This window comes from Pinus tabuliformis, chromosome 9 (assembly GCF_031772625.1).
Source record: "Pinus tabuliformis cultivar Carrire ecotype Pingquan chromosome 9, CPIR1, whole genome shotgun sequence".
Lineage (NCBI taxonomy): Eukaryota > Viridiplantae > Streptophyta > Pinopsida > Pinales > Pinaceae > Pinus > Pinus tabuliformis.
In genome coordinates this window covers 1,664,059,676-1,664,072,455 of record NC_142307.1, presented here as the reverse complement: position 1 = coordinate 1,664,072,455, position 12,780 = coordinate 1,664,059,676, and positions in this window count along the sequence as shown.

Sequence of the window (12,780 nt, the reverse complement as noted above, 5' to 3'; positions counted from 1 at the left end):
TTGATCAAGCTCAAATGCATGCAAATCTATGGCATTCACAATATTCAAAGGGAAGGAATCAAATACAGGCCGAGGATCTTTTCTCAAATACAATATACTTTTCAAAGCCTCCTTGAAATTCTTGGGAAAAGAGAAGAAATAATTTAGAACAAAGAACAAAATGTCTTGGATGAAATTCCAACTTGAATACCTGATATTTCCATATTTTCCTTTCATGTTTCTACTGTTTAGGTTCATCCTCCAGTGGTTTCCTTGGATCTGATCTCGAAATTGATTTAGAGTCACTGGGTGAATGATTTCATCCTTGCGATGTCTAATCATTGTCCACCATCAACAATTAGATCTGAACCTGATACATGTTACTGGGGAAATTTGCAAGTCAGATGTTTAGCTTATAAGACTAGACTGGAGATTGACTGAAGCAATGTTTATATACTTTTGTTGATGCAAAGCAAAAGAGTTTCGAAGGCTACCTAGCATAACTTCAGGTTCTTTCTATGGTTTATAAAGCAAGAACACTAACAAACAAATAAGCTTTTCTTCCCCAGTATGGTCACCACTATGTTAGTGCCTAGATTTACCTCAAGCTGAGAAAGGTAGGATCCACGACCAACATCAAACCACACTTAACCTGGTAGCTATCCCTACTAGGTCGGGAGAGGGATCTCTGCGGGTCAATATCAACAAAATATGATCAATGGGGGATTGAGATGACTGATAGAAATATTGATATTAGGCTAGGTATGTGTGTGAAAGAGTTTTATTGAATAAAATGATGTTTTTGCTGGCTCAGATGGAAAGGTAGATTTTGGGTGCGGGGATTGAGGCTCAGTGTTGCAGAGATCTCAATGGGGCAAGGTAGGAAATTGTTTTTGGCACTTCAATTTGAATGAGATGGAAGGATTAGATAGGTGAGGAGCTGAAGAGGGAAACTAAGGTCATGGATCCTCTCCAAACAACTTAAAACATCGAAAAACTAAAGCAAACCTCAAGTAGAGCACTACAATTTCAATCATTTCTACTTACACTCTTGTTTCTTTAGTTAAGAAGAAACAAGATAGAGAATGACATACATAACACATAATAAAATTCACAATTATAAAAGAAAGCACTATACCAAGACAAATTGCCACATGGATCCCAAAGAGTGCTACAAACCTTGGTTTCAATTCCTTAGCCAAAAAGTTGATATGAGTGTACAATGAAGCTCAAGCCTTTCTCAAAAGTCCAACCATGCTAATGACTGAAAAAACGTAAGATATAGGGAAATAACAACTCATCCTAGCCTCTAGGGGTCAATCTCATGAGTTTAGGAGATGTTCCAACTAATTCTAAACTAAGAACTACAAATTAGGCAGTGGAACAACTTGCCTCTAGAAACTACGAAACTGATTCATTCAATTGCAAACTAACTTTTTATGGATGAATCTAACTCCATAAGTGAAAATTAGAAATATTTACATCATGATCCGTTAATGTACATTAAATGACATCACAAATTTGACACTAAGGAGGTGAAAAAATCAAACTAGAAAAAGCTACGTGAAAAACAGAGTATACTTGGTCAAACTAGCAAAATTTTCCCTATGCACCGTGCCTAATTTCTCTCTGCATAGTGCCTATTTTGAGTGACATTTGAAGGACTTCCTAGTGTCCAAATTCAATCCATGTGTGCTTGTTGGAAATATCTACCTGTCTAATTTCCAACCCAAGTGGTATTTTTCAATTTGGGCTCAATTTGCCCCTCCAAAATTCAGTTCTCCCAACACTACTCCCTATGTCTCAAATTAGGGGCAGTAAGGTCATTTTTTGAGTGTTCTTGACCCCTTTGAGGGTTCAAAACCTGTCAAAATTTCTTGGCCATTGGTAGTCATGCATATTTTTCCATGCCAAATCCAAAAATGTTGATTTTTTGTCATTTGGAGACTCCTATCAAAAGCGAGTGCCAGGTGGCGCAACGCATTGGGCATAAACTTTTGCGTTTTAGCACAAAATTTTCAGAAATGCAAAAGGTGTCCCAAATTTTTTGAAATTTGGGCTGAGTCTTCTCCATAAAGTGTTGTGTTGGGCCAAGGAAGCCTCAGCCAAGATCTGAAGTCTATCTTGCTCTTTTTGCCTCCATGATGCCTTCTTCAACTTGGCCTTCAAGTTCTTGATTCTTGCTTGGCACACCATATTTCTTGGCAAGTAGTGATATGCGATGTCTCTCGACATATTTTTCTCATTGATGGCCTTCTCCAACATCCTCTACAAGTGGATATATGTCCTTTCAAGTCAAGATTCACGATCAGCTTGGATTTCTTGTTCAAGTGTTGTTAACTTGGTTTTCCTCTTCTTGGCAGCTTACCATTTTGCCTTCATGTTTTGGAGCTCCATGATGATTTTTTGATCTTCTAGTTGTTTATTCCTCTACACCAAATAGTTAATTATCAACTTGGCTCTTTCTAGATTGAGAGACCAATGATGACTGTCATCTTGCTGCTCCCGAATGACTTATTTGAGCTTTGAGCTTTGTGAGCCCAAATCTATGTCATCCTCCTGAATGAGGATGAAATCTGCCTCTTGACCTCCTGATGGTCCCTCATCATGCAAGGGATTCTTACCCTTATCTTGTACCTGCTCTACTGATGGTGAAAACAAGACCCCTCCCACCCCGGGTGGAGATAGTACTCGTATTGTTGCTGCTGCAACTCGACAAGTGAAGTGGGTTCCTCTCGTATATGTTTACCACCCTTGTGAGGTCTCCTTGGTGCATGCATTTCTCTACGAGAATCACTGAGTGTTTCCTCACGCTGGTCATAGGAAGGATCAGACTCCACATTTGCCAATGTTTGAGTTTTCTTGATGAAAAATAGGAAAATTATGGTGTTTCTTGATTTTCTGCTAGCAAGGGAAAAGTGATATGAGGGACTATAGAGGGAGGGAAAAATGAGGGATTTTAGGACTGTTAGGATAGGGTTTATTTAGGGAAATAGAGGATTAGGGAGTGATATGGGAGTTTTAGGGATAACATCTAGGGTTTGGGAATTTGTATTTGGGAATTGGGAAATGGGAATTGGGATAGGGATAGATGATTTTTAGGAATATGGGAGTTTAGGGAATAGGGGGAATAAGGTGAGAAAATGATCGAAGGAGTGAAAGGGTGAGGAAATGACAAAATGAACTTGGTAGAAAAATAAACATAGCAAACCCTGGGCAACAATTTCTTAATAAATGGAAAAAGAGTAGGGTTTGCTCTTCCTATTAAACAACCACCATAAATTGAATGGAAAACTCCTTTACTAACAGTGATGTGAGCTTAACTTACTTGCACAATGGAAGTGTTCAGCGCTTTGGGTGATTTGATGAAGTTTTGGAGAAAAACAGGCTTGGAATCTCTATGCACCATCCCACAAACCCAATGCACCGCACCTACTCTATGCGTCGTGCCCGTTCAAATTTTACACTGTAGAGCACTGCCTAATGCGTCGCGCCCTTTCAATGCGCCGCGCTCCAAACCCAATGCGTAGTGCCTTTTGAAAAAGACTTTTGGAGGCCTTCCTTGTGTCTAAATTGGGCACATGATAGCTCTATTGGAAATATTATTAAGTCTACTTTCCAACCCAACGGTAATTTTTCAATTTGCAGTTCATTTTCCCTGTCAAAATTCAAATCTCCCAAGACTGGTCAAAATGTGCAAAATGAGGCTGCCTAAAGGTAGAGTGTTGTTGCAGTCAACTTTTAAAGGTCTTCCTCAACTCCAAATTGAGCTCATGATAGCTCATTGGAAATATATTTTTGTCTATTTAGAATTTTGGCTCATCAGTAATGTCATTTGGCCAACCAATCTAGGAGAAAACGTGATTTTCCGAAGTTCACTTCAGAGGTGCGTCAATTCTCTTGAGGAAACTGTATTTTTGACATTTCTCTAAAACCATGATACCTATGTAGAAATTGAAGGAGTTTGTTCTTCCTTGGCCTATTCTGGACAAAAAGCTCCCTCAGTTTTCAAAAATGCATCTTTTCTTGCTAAAAAACATCATTTAAGTAAAACCTATCCCGATGTGTGGAATACGGGATTTGTCAAAATGAAGCGAAATGAAGGGGATAAGGGACTTCTAAATTCTTGAGAAAATTATGGGAAGTAGTGATGTATATCAAGAAGTAAGCGAAAGTGGAATTTCAAATATTGAGTGAGGGGAAGGGATCGAAAAGGACAAAGCACAGGCCTAGCCTAAAAAATAGGGCTTGTAGCAAGAATATAGGGTTTGTGCAAAAATGAGGAATTTTGGGGATCTCAATGATGGGAAGTGTTTAATAAGGTACATTAAGGAGAGGGGAAGGTGTATGAACATTAGGATACAATTTTTGCTGATGATTTGACCATCCAAGAAAAATTTCCTTCAAAACCTTGGAGATGGAAATGAACCTTACCTAGGCACAACTGAAGCATGAACAAGGTGTAAAATGACCCATTGGAACCTGACATGATGATGACAACCCTCTAAATGATGGTACACTTAGCTAAATAGTGACATGGGCTGACATTTGGACAACTTTGAAAGGAGTGAAAAAAAACCCTAGACCTAATACCTAGTGACCAAATTTTGTTTGAAGACTCAGTGAAATGACAAAATTTGACCTTGAGACCTTAAAATCACTTTGTAAGAGCATGTATGATAACTGGAGGAAGGCTGAAAAGACTAACACTAATAGCCTGGAAGGACCAGGCTGAGATTTAACAGCAATTAAAGAAATTGCAGGAGTAAAAGAAGGTAGGGTTGAGGCCGGGCCTATACCCTCTTGATGAGAAGGATACTACCAGCATTTTCTACAGCTTGTTCCTGATCTTGCGCAAGTCCTTGTTGCTGCTGCACTACATATTTTCTAGAAATTAACGATTCCTGTATTCACATATCCTCGTCTAGTTCCTCATGTTGTCTATCTATGTCCATCTAATCTACTCCCATACCTTCCTTTGTCTGCCTTTCCTTTGGTTCCTCCTCTTCTACAATCCCTACTTCTGCCTTCCGGTGTTTCCTTCACCATCTGAACCCCATAGGACACTCATTTTATAGGTGTCCATAAATATGACACCTGTGGCATCGAAACGACAGGTGTTCGTAGTCTAATTGTTGTACATACTTATAATCTTTGTAATGAAGTTGTATCTCCTCTGCCAAACCTGCCCATGGGTTTAAACTAACCAATATATGTGTCGTTCCTTGGTCTTTGGTTTGAAAAACCGATAGATCTAACTCCATGAATTTTCTAAGGTAGTTCTCGATGGCTTTGAATAGAGATTCTACCCATAGAAATGGTGGGAGCCTTGGCATTCAGACCCAAACTGGAAGCTCATCCACCCTTTCCCTATGTGCATCTAACATAGGATTCCATTTTTTGAATAAGGTCACATGTCTCCCGAAAGCCCAATTCCTTTCCAGAACCCATTCCACTATTTTTTTCCTTCCGACTTTTACCATAAACTAGCCTTTTGCCAGTGTCGTGACCTAAAATACATTATCCGATGCAGCTTGACAATTTTGAGAGCTCCATTCCTCTATGAAATTGGTGGAATATTTTTTTCCTTGTGCCCTTTCAACTAGAGTTAGGTTGGCTACTTCCATGGCTTCATCAATTTTAACATCCATTGCAATGACCAGGTTTGCAATGGGTTCACTTCTTTTAATGATTTTGGGTGTTTTCCTCTTCTCCCCTACCTACCTTTATCGTGGCCCTTCCTCCCTGATATGTGAGATTGTTTCCACATTTGTTGTTTCTGTCAAGAGTGTTATTCCACTCCCTACTTCTTCTTTTTTTCTGACTCCCTCCATCTAAATTCCCTCCTACCAGATTGGATCCTTATGCTTCTACAACCCATGTCTGGTTCGCCTCCCGTCCTGTCTGCGCATTTCCTCTCCTGTCCTCCACCTCTTTCCTCTCTAGTCCCCTTCCCGTCTTTAGACTTCCCCTAGTTTCCTTCAAGGTCTCAGCCAAACCCTTAGTGGTATCCAAAACCCCTGCTATTCTAGCCTCTGTGCCTAGATTTTGATTAGGACCTTACTACGTTTGAGTGTGAGAGGGTTTTTTACCAGCGGGCCTATGACAAGCAAGGGTCTTTCTCATCTTTCCCAAACCCTACCCCCAGTATTTGGCCAGTCCACCATTCCTCTTTACTTCTGAGCCCACAACTAATCACAATATCCTCTAACCCTCCTAAGTATAAATGGCTAAGAGGATGAGAGGGATCAAGACTTTATTGGAAATTTTCATTTGTTGCCGCTCTGTGCTCCGATGAGGATGACTTGATCTAGTGTGGATGTTGCTCCTCCCGGCTTTCCAGAAATGATAGACCTAAGCTCTCCTATAGTAGACCTAGGGTTTTACCCTACTTCCAAACTACCTCCTCGCCTCCCTTCTCACTCCCAGTTTGTCGAGATGGACAAATATACCTTTCAATTTTTTGGTCTGCTACCTCTAGACCCCAAACTGACAGGATGTTGCCAGGTTCTAGGTCTAGATCAACTCTGTCATTTGGTTTGACCATTTTCTAGTTGTCTTCTCCTTGATAGCTGCTTAGAAGATAAAACTCCCATCACAAAATTTTCTGTGTTCACGTGCTATGGGGAGGAGGCAACAACGCAACTTACCCTCCAACATAACCATGTTTCACCACCCGAAGACATTTCATGAAGGCGTTCATGAGAATACAGGCTTCCTTGTCCCAATTTTTTTTCCTTCAACTTCCACCTATCCCCTTTTGTGCTTCCATTCCTGACATCCTAGAATCTACCTCAACCAACCATCCACCTCCTGTATAGCCCCCTATCATGATCTAGGTCTTGTGTCCTCCACTTGCGATGACTCTCAGCCCCCACGCCTGGTCACCATCCATTACCTAGACCCTCACATAGTGGAGTTGTGATAATGTATATGAACAATCTAGAAAAATAGCACTACATTGTAGTGAAGTGAATTATCAGGTATTTCAGAAGTTCCACTAATCAAACATTATGTTTTGGAGGTCAAAACACTACTATACAAGGATATACTAATTCAAAGATGGAGGGTGACAAAGATAATAGGAATGACACCATAGTGTATGTGTTAACTATGGGTGGAAAAACAACCGATTGGGTTTCTTAAATGCAAAGAATTTTTTCACTTCCCACAATAGAGGTAGCGTATGTTACTGCTAAAAATGCTGGTGAAGAAATGGTCCAGTTACAAAGGTTTATCAATGATCTAGGAAAGATGTAGGAAATTGGTAAGTTATATAGTGGAAGTGAGAGTGCCATTCATCTTGTAAATAAATCAACCTTTCATTCTAAGACTAAAAATATATAACTCATGCAACATTTCATATGGTTAGTTTTGGATGATGGACAATTGAAGCTAGAAAATACACACTAGCCAAAATCCTAAAGATATGTTAAAAAAAGTAGTAACCAAGGAGAAATTGTTTTTCTGCTCAGTTTCAATTGGTAAACAAGAATGATCGAAAATATGGGAAATAATTAGGTCCAAATGGAAGAATTTTCCAACAAGTTAAGTAGTGGTGGAGTTACCATAATTAGTCTCCAAGTTGGATATTATGGGGTGTGGATCCTAATTATCTTCTTCATTTAGAGGTCTTGTTTTAGCCATGTTTGGATCCTAGTCCCTGATGGGGGGATGTGGGGGGATTTCTCCACCACTAGTGGTTCATGGGGGTGCAGGGGAAGATCTGTAATTTCATAGTCAATTTGAGCAATCATTAAGCAAAATATCAAATGGTATAAATTATGTGAATTTATGGTTTTTCTTCCCGAGAAGGAAACCCTTAGTTTATATGAGGGAATTGTATTGTGGTTGTGTATCATTCGATGAAAAAAAGAGAGGAGACCTTGTGACAGTGAAGAGGAAGTTAAAGTGGATGCATTGTAGGTTGTATCTCCTTATAGTGTTGGACAATATAAAATGAAGGAATGGTTGTTTCTTCTGGGATGTACTGCAGATTAGGTGAACCATGTATGTCTATGTCTCTCTTGTTTTACACCTTTCTATGTTTCTAATATTCTTGTTTCATTGAACTATTATTTAATTTGTAACATATATTCCATATGTGTGTTATCGGGAAATATAGTGTCTATTCAGAGCTACTAGTCCCACTAAGACAGGCAGCTATCTTAGAAACAAACAAATTAAAGTAACTTGTTTTTCATTTATGAGAGAGAGATGAGAAAGAAGCAGAGAGTACCAACCTTAGTCTTCTGCTTGGCTCCTTGCTTGTTTCCTTTCCCCTTTGACAGGATCTTGCCACTGCTTCCTTACTTGTCCCGCTTCAAAGAGCACCTGTAGATTCATAGCAGCATAATACCATCAAACCATAGAGATCTTTCACTATAAACGATATAGGATCAGAGATATATTGACCATAAAAATGCATATATCAACACAATATTCAAAGATACACAAGAATATGGAGGAAAACTCAAATAGCTTTATTAGTAGAATTCGTAGAAGAGAGGATTACAACCACTTGGTCTGACCCAGTGCCATCATCCCAGCTTGAAAGCCCTCTTCACCTCACACAAAGCAAGACCACCAAAAAATGTCTTCAAAGAGAAACCAACAACACCTCTTTGCAAATTACCAAATTCCAACCTTTGGATCTCTTGGATGAGGGATCCATTTATAGATATTTGTAGGGGGGTGAGTCAGCTTCTGGGATTTTGACTAGTGTCACCTCTCTGATAGTTCTTAGCTCCACATGGGGATTTTAGATCTCTTACTAATCCCTGGGTGAATTCAGAGAGGCAAGTGTCAAATGAGAAGTTTCTAGAAGATTCTCTGGGTTTCCACCTAGCAAAATGCTTGTGCCATTTGTTTGCCCTCACTCATTGCACCCTACAGAAGAGATTTTTAGTATGCATCGTACTTTTTTCATGTGGCAGGCGAGATGCATCGCACCGTTTGCACTGGGCAGTCTGTATGGTCCTTCTTTGAACATTTCTAAGTGGTCTTTCATGGAAAACTTCTGGGAGATGATGTAATCAGCTAACCTTTCTTGTTTATGGTATGAAACAACACTTTTAGGGACTTAGAAGCCCTTATTTTATGGACATATGTGATTGGGGTTGCAGTGCCCAAATATGTCTATAACACTTGCCCCCTAAAGCATGATGTCGTAAATCTTTTGATGTCGGGTGAAATGCTTTATAGTGAGGATCCGAGGTTTTTCGCACTGGAAGGTGACCTGTAATAAGATACAATACAATACATTATCTTCATAATGTTTTCATGATCTAGCTGAGGTGGGCATTCCCATGCTCAGCTTGATAAATTCATTTTCATGTACATAGGATAGACAACCGTCTATGTGCAAATTGATGATTGTGGTAGAGCCATCATCCCTTAGTTTGGATGATTATCTGTGCAGCAATGATGTACATTTGATGTCTTTATTCTCCTGAATATATCACAGCCCGGATGGATGAAACTAGATCTAGGGTCTTCAAAACTCATTCAATATTCACCTGAAGTACAAATCGATCCATGTGAAAAGATGTTCCGATGTCGAACATGGAAATACATCGCCTGATTACCAACTAATGATGTGAAGTGTTAATAGGCGTGAGAGGAATCATCAATGATGATGATGACTCTCAATGTACTGTAGTACAATTGACGTCGTGTGAATACATGAGTTGATGTCGAACACCACTCAAAGTCTTTCGGTCGAAGGCCATTAATGTAAACCTGTCACCGAAAGTGAGAAACTTTCCATTGAGGCATGCAAGCTTCAAAGTACTAGAAGGGGTGTCCCTAGGTCGACTTCGTGGATAATGAGCTAATGTCGACAACAAGTGACCCTCCATAGGAGGGTATTAATGGATCTGACATCTATGACACAGAACAGAGAAAATGATTTTGTAGAGGTGAAAAAGATCTAGTGATACAAGGTTCAGGGTGCCGATCATGAAAGAATGAAGCGTGAAGCGATTGTAGCGGATGAGACACAAGCTAGGTAGGTGAATTCTCTGAGCGACTTCTCTTGAACATATCAGTGACACTGAAATGGATTGGTAGCATTAACCCCAAAAGTGGATGGTACAGTGGACCAATGTTGATATGACCGGTGAACGAAATAACCCAGCCCGACTCAATCATGGTGATGGAGTAAAAGTGTCATGTTCAAGAGCAACCTGATACCAATAAAGCTTCTTCAAGTTTTCTTCCTAACTGTCCCTAGTTATTTCTGACTAGTACCTCTTTATTTTTTTCAAGCTTGAGGAGGATAACATATGCTTGTTCTATAATTTTCCCTTCAGGAAAACCCGTTGCTATGTTTTAACGAGCCTAGCAACAGTGAAACTCGCTCTTGTCTGAATGGACAAGTTTGTCGCTATTGTTTTAACGAGTTTAGCGACAAGGATAACTCGATTCTTTTCAATTTTAGAGAGTCTGAAAAGAGACGGAAAGAAGACTCCAATATTCCTTTTTCATAATATAATCCCTTAAGTCCAAAAAAAGTATAAAACAATGCACAGGGGATCACTTTTTGATAGTTTTAACGAGCCGAACAAGACAAATTCTTAACCTTTTTGTGTAATAATCCCTCAGGTCCAAAAAGATTAAAATATAGAGGAGGGATATCACTTACAATAACTTTAACGAGCTGGAGAGGCCAATTACTCGGAAATCTTTTCATAGTTTACGAGTCAGATGAAAAGAGCTTAAAGGAGACTTGTTTTTTAAGGAACGAGTGATATTTTCATATAGGAGTTGGTTCCAGGTAAGGTTTGGAACTTTTCAATCATGACAGTGTAAAGAAGGTGGCTAATAGGATCACTCATCGTAGCTATTCCTCAAAAGGGGTAGACAATCAAATGGAGGCAAATGATCAACTAAAATAGAGTGGAGATGATGGTAAGAACATGACCAAGGCTCAAACGCTAATGAGAGTCATTCACAATGGTTATTTACCAGAGGTGGGTTCATTTTATTTTTTAATGAGCTTAAACTCTGGTGGAACATATGCTCATTGCTAGGTTTAATTTTTAATGAGCTTGAACTTCACGTAAAACTGCTCGTGCCATTCATATAATAAGGATGTCTCATCAATAGGTTCCTTTTTTAAGGAGCTTGCACCATTCAAAATTATGCTTTGACTCCTTTTATTATGTAAGCTAGGAACAACCAATAATATGAGTTTAAAGGGTTAATAACCTACAAACTAAGAAAATAAATGGTCACTTTTCACTTTCATGAAAAAAGTTTGCATGCCCCCAAGTAGAGCGAAGTAGGGTTTCCCAGGTTACCCCTCAATTTGTAGACAAAACACTTGTTCTATCGAGAAAGACCTACCTTTCCAGGTTACCCTTCAATTTGCAGACAAAACATTTGTTATATAGGGAAAGGCCTACCTTCTAACAGAGGTATCTTATTCTGGTCTAATCCCATTTGCCTAAATGGACAGGTGCACCAGACTAGTCATATATCCTCTGTGGAAACCTACCATATACCTGAAGTCTTCCTGCCGAAGCAGACCAGGGTGCATGCTCCCTGGGTTTCGGTCTTGACCACCGAATCACTCGCGTTCATCAGGTGAATGGACTGGAGATTGATGAGACATTCCTTGAGCAAAAAGACTTGTTAAGGATGGCATTTGACTATTAGCTATGTGTGAACCAGGGAATGAAAGCTGGTCTACAAGCTGGAACACTTTTCCTTCATGCGGAAAACACATTACTCGAAAGAGTGAGGAGACGATGGCTCCCATGCTATAAATGTAGTCCCGCCCAAGGAGTAGATTGTAATTTAAAGGTCCTTGGAGTACCATTACGTTCAGATAAATGGTTTTCCTTCTCAAAGTTATAGGCAAACTTGGAAGGATCCCTAACGGCCAACTGGTTCCTTTATCGAAGCCTATCAGATATCTCATCTTAGGCAAAAGCGATGGCAAACCAAGCACTTTCCAGGCAATTGAGGAAAGGATACTCATAAAAGCCCCTTCATCTATGATGGTACCAACCATGACCATTTTGTAACTTTACACTATGATTCAAAACGGTACATTAGATGGTAAATAGGGTCTGCCTAGTAGATTCCAATCGAAGGAAACAACTAGGTATCTTGGAGGTGGGACTGAATAAACAACGAGATATATCTCTGATGAATTTCCTTCCTGCGGTAAAGGAATGGTAAGATTGCCCCGATGTTCATCGGAGTCTGTGTTTATGAAAAGAATTTGAATGGTGTCATTCTCACTCTCTTCGGTGACTGTATCATCTGAAGGTAAATCTTCCGAAGTCAAGATGGGGTTGACTGCCATCTCAACCTGTTGACTTTGGTCCAATGTGGACTCAGAGGGTTTATCTTCAATGATAGATGCTTTGGCCGATTCAAAGGTGGGTTAGTCAAATTTTCAACTAGCAATGGATTGGACAAGAGTTTCTTGTACCCAAGAGGGAGTCGCTATGGTGATACAGGACGATTATCCAAGACTCTTTTAGCTTCATCTAGGAAGGGAAAATGGTGGAGGGCATGATCAACTTCACACAGTCTGCAGGAAAATTTAGGTTTTCCTTTTTGTTTGGTGACTTCGCTTTCACTAGTTGACGATGTACTTTCAACATGATTGTTAGAGGTTGACGACACCGGATTGTGCAGGCGGGGAGACTAGTCCCTTAGGATCCGTGGGATGCAATGAAAATCTTGGTGATAGTGGTCTCCTTTGCAGATGATACATGGAGCATTAGGTTTGGATGGTGCAGTGTGCGGATTTTTGGTAGATGATGCACGGTTGCCCCTTTTTTC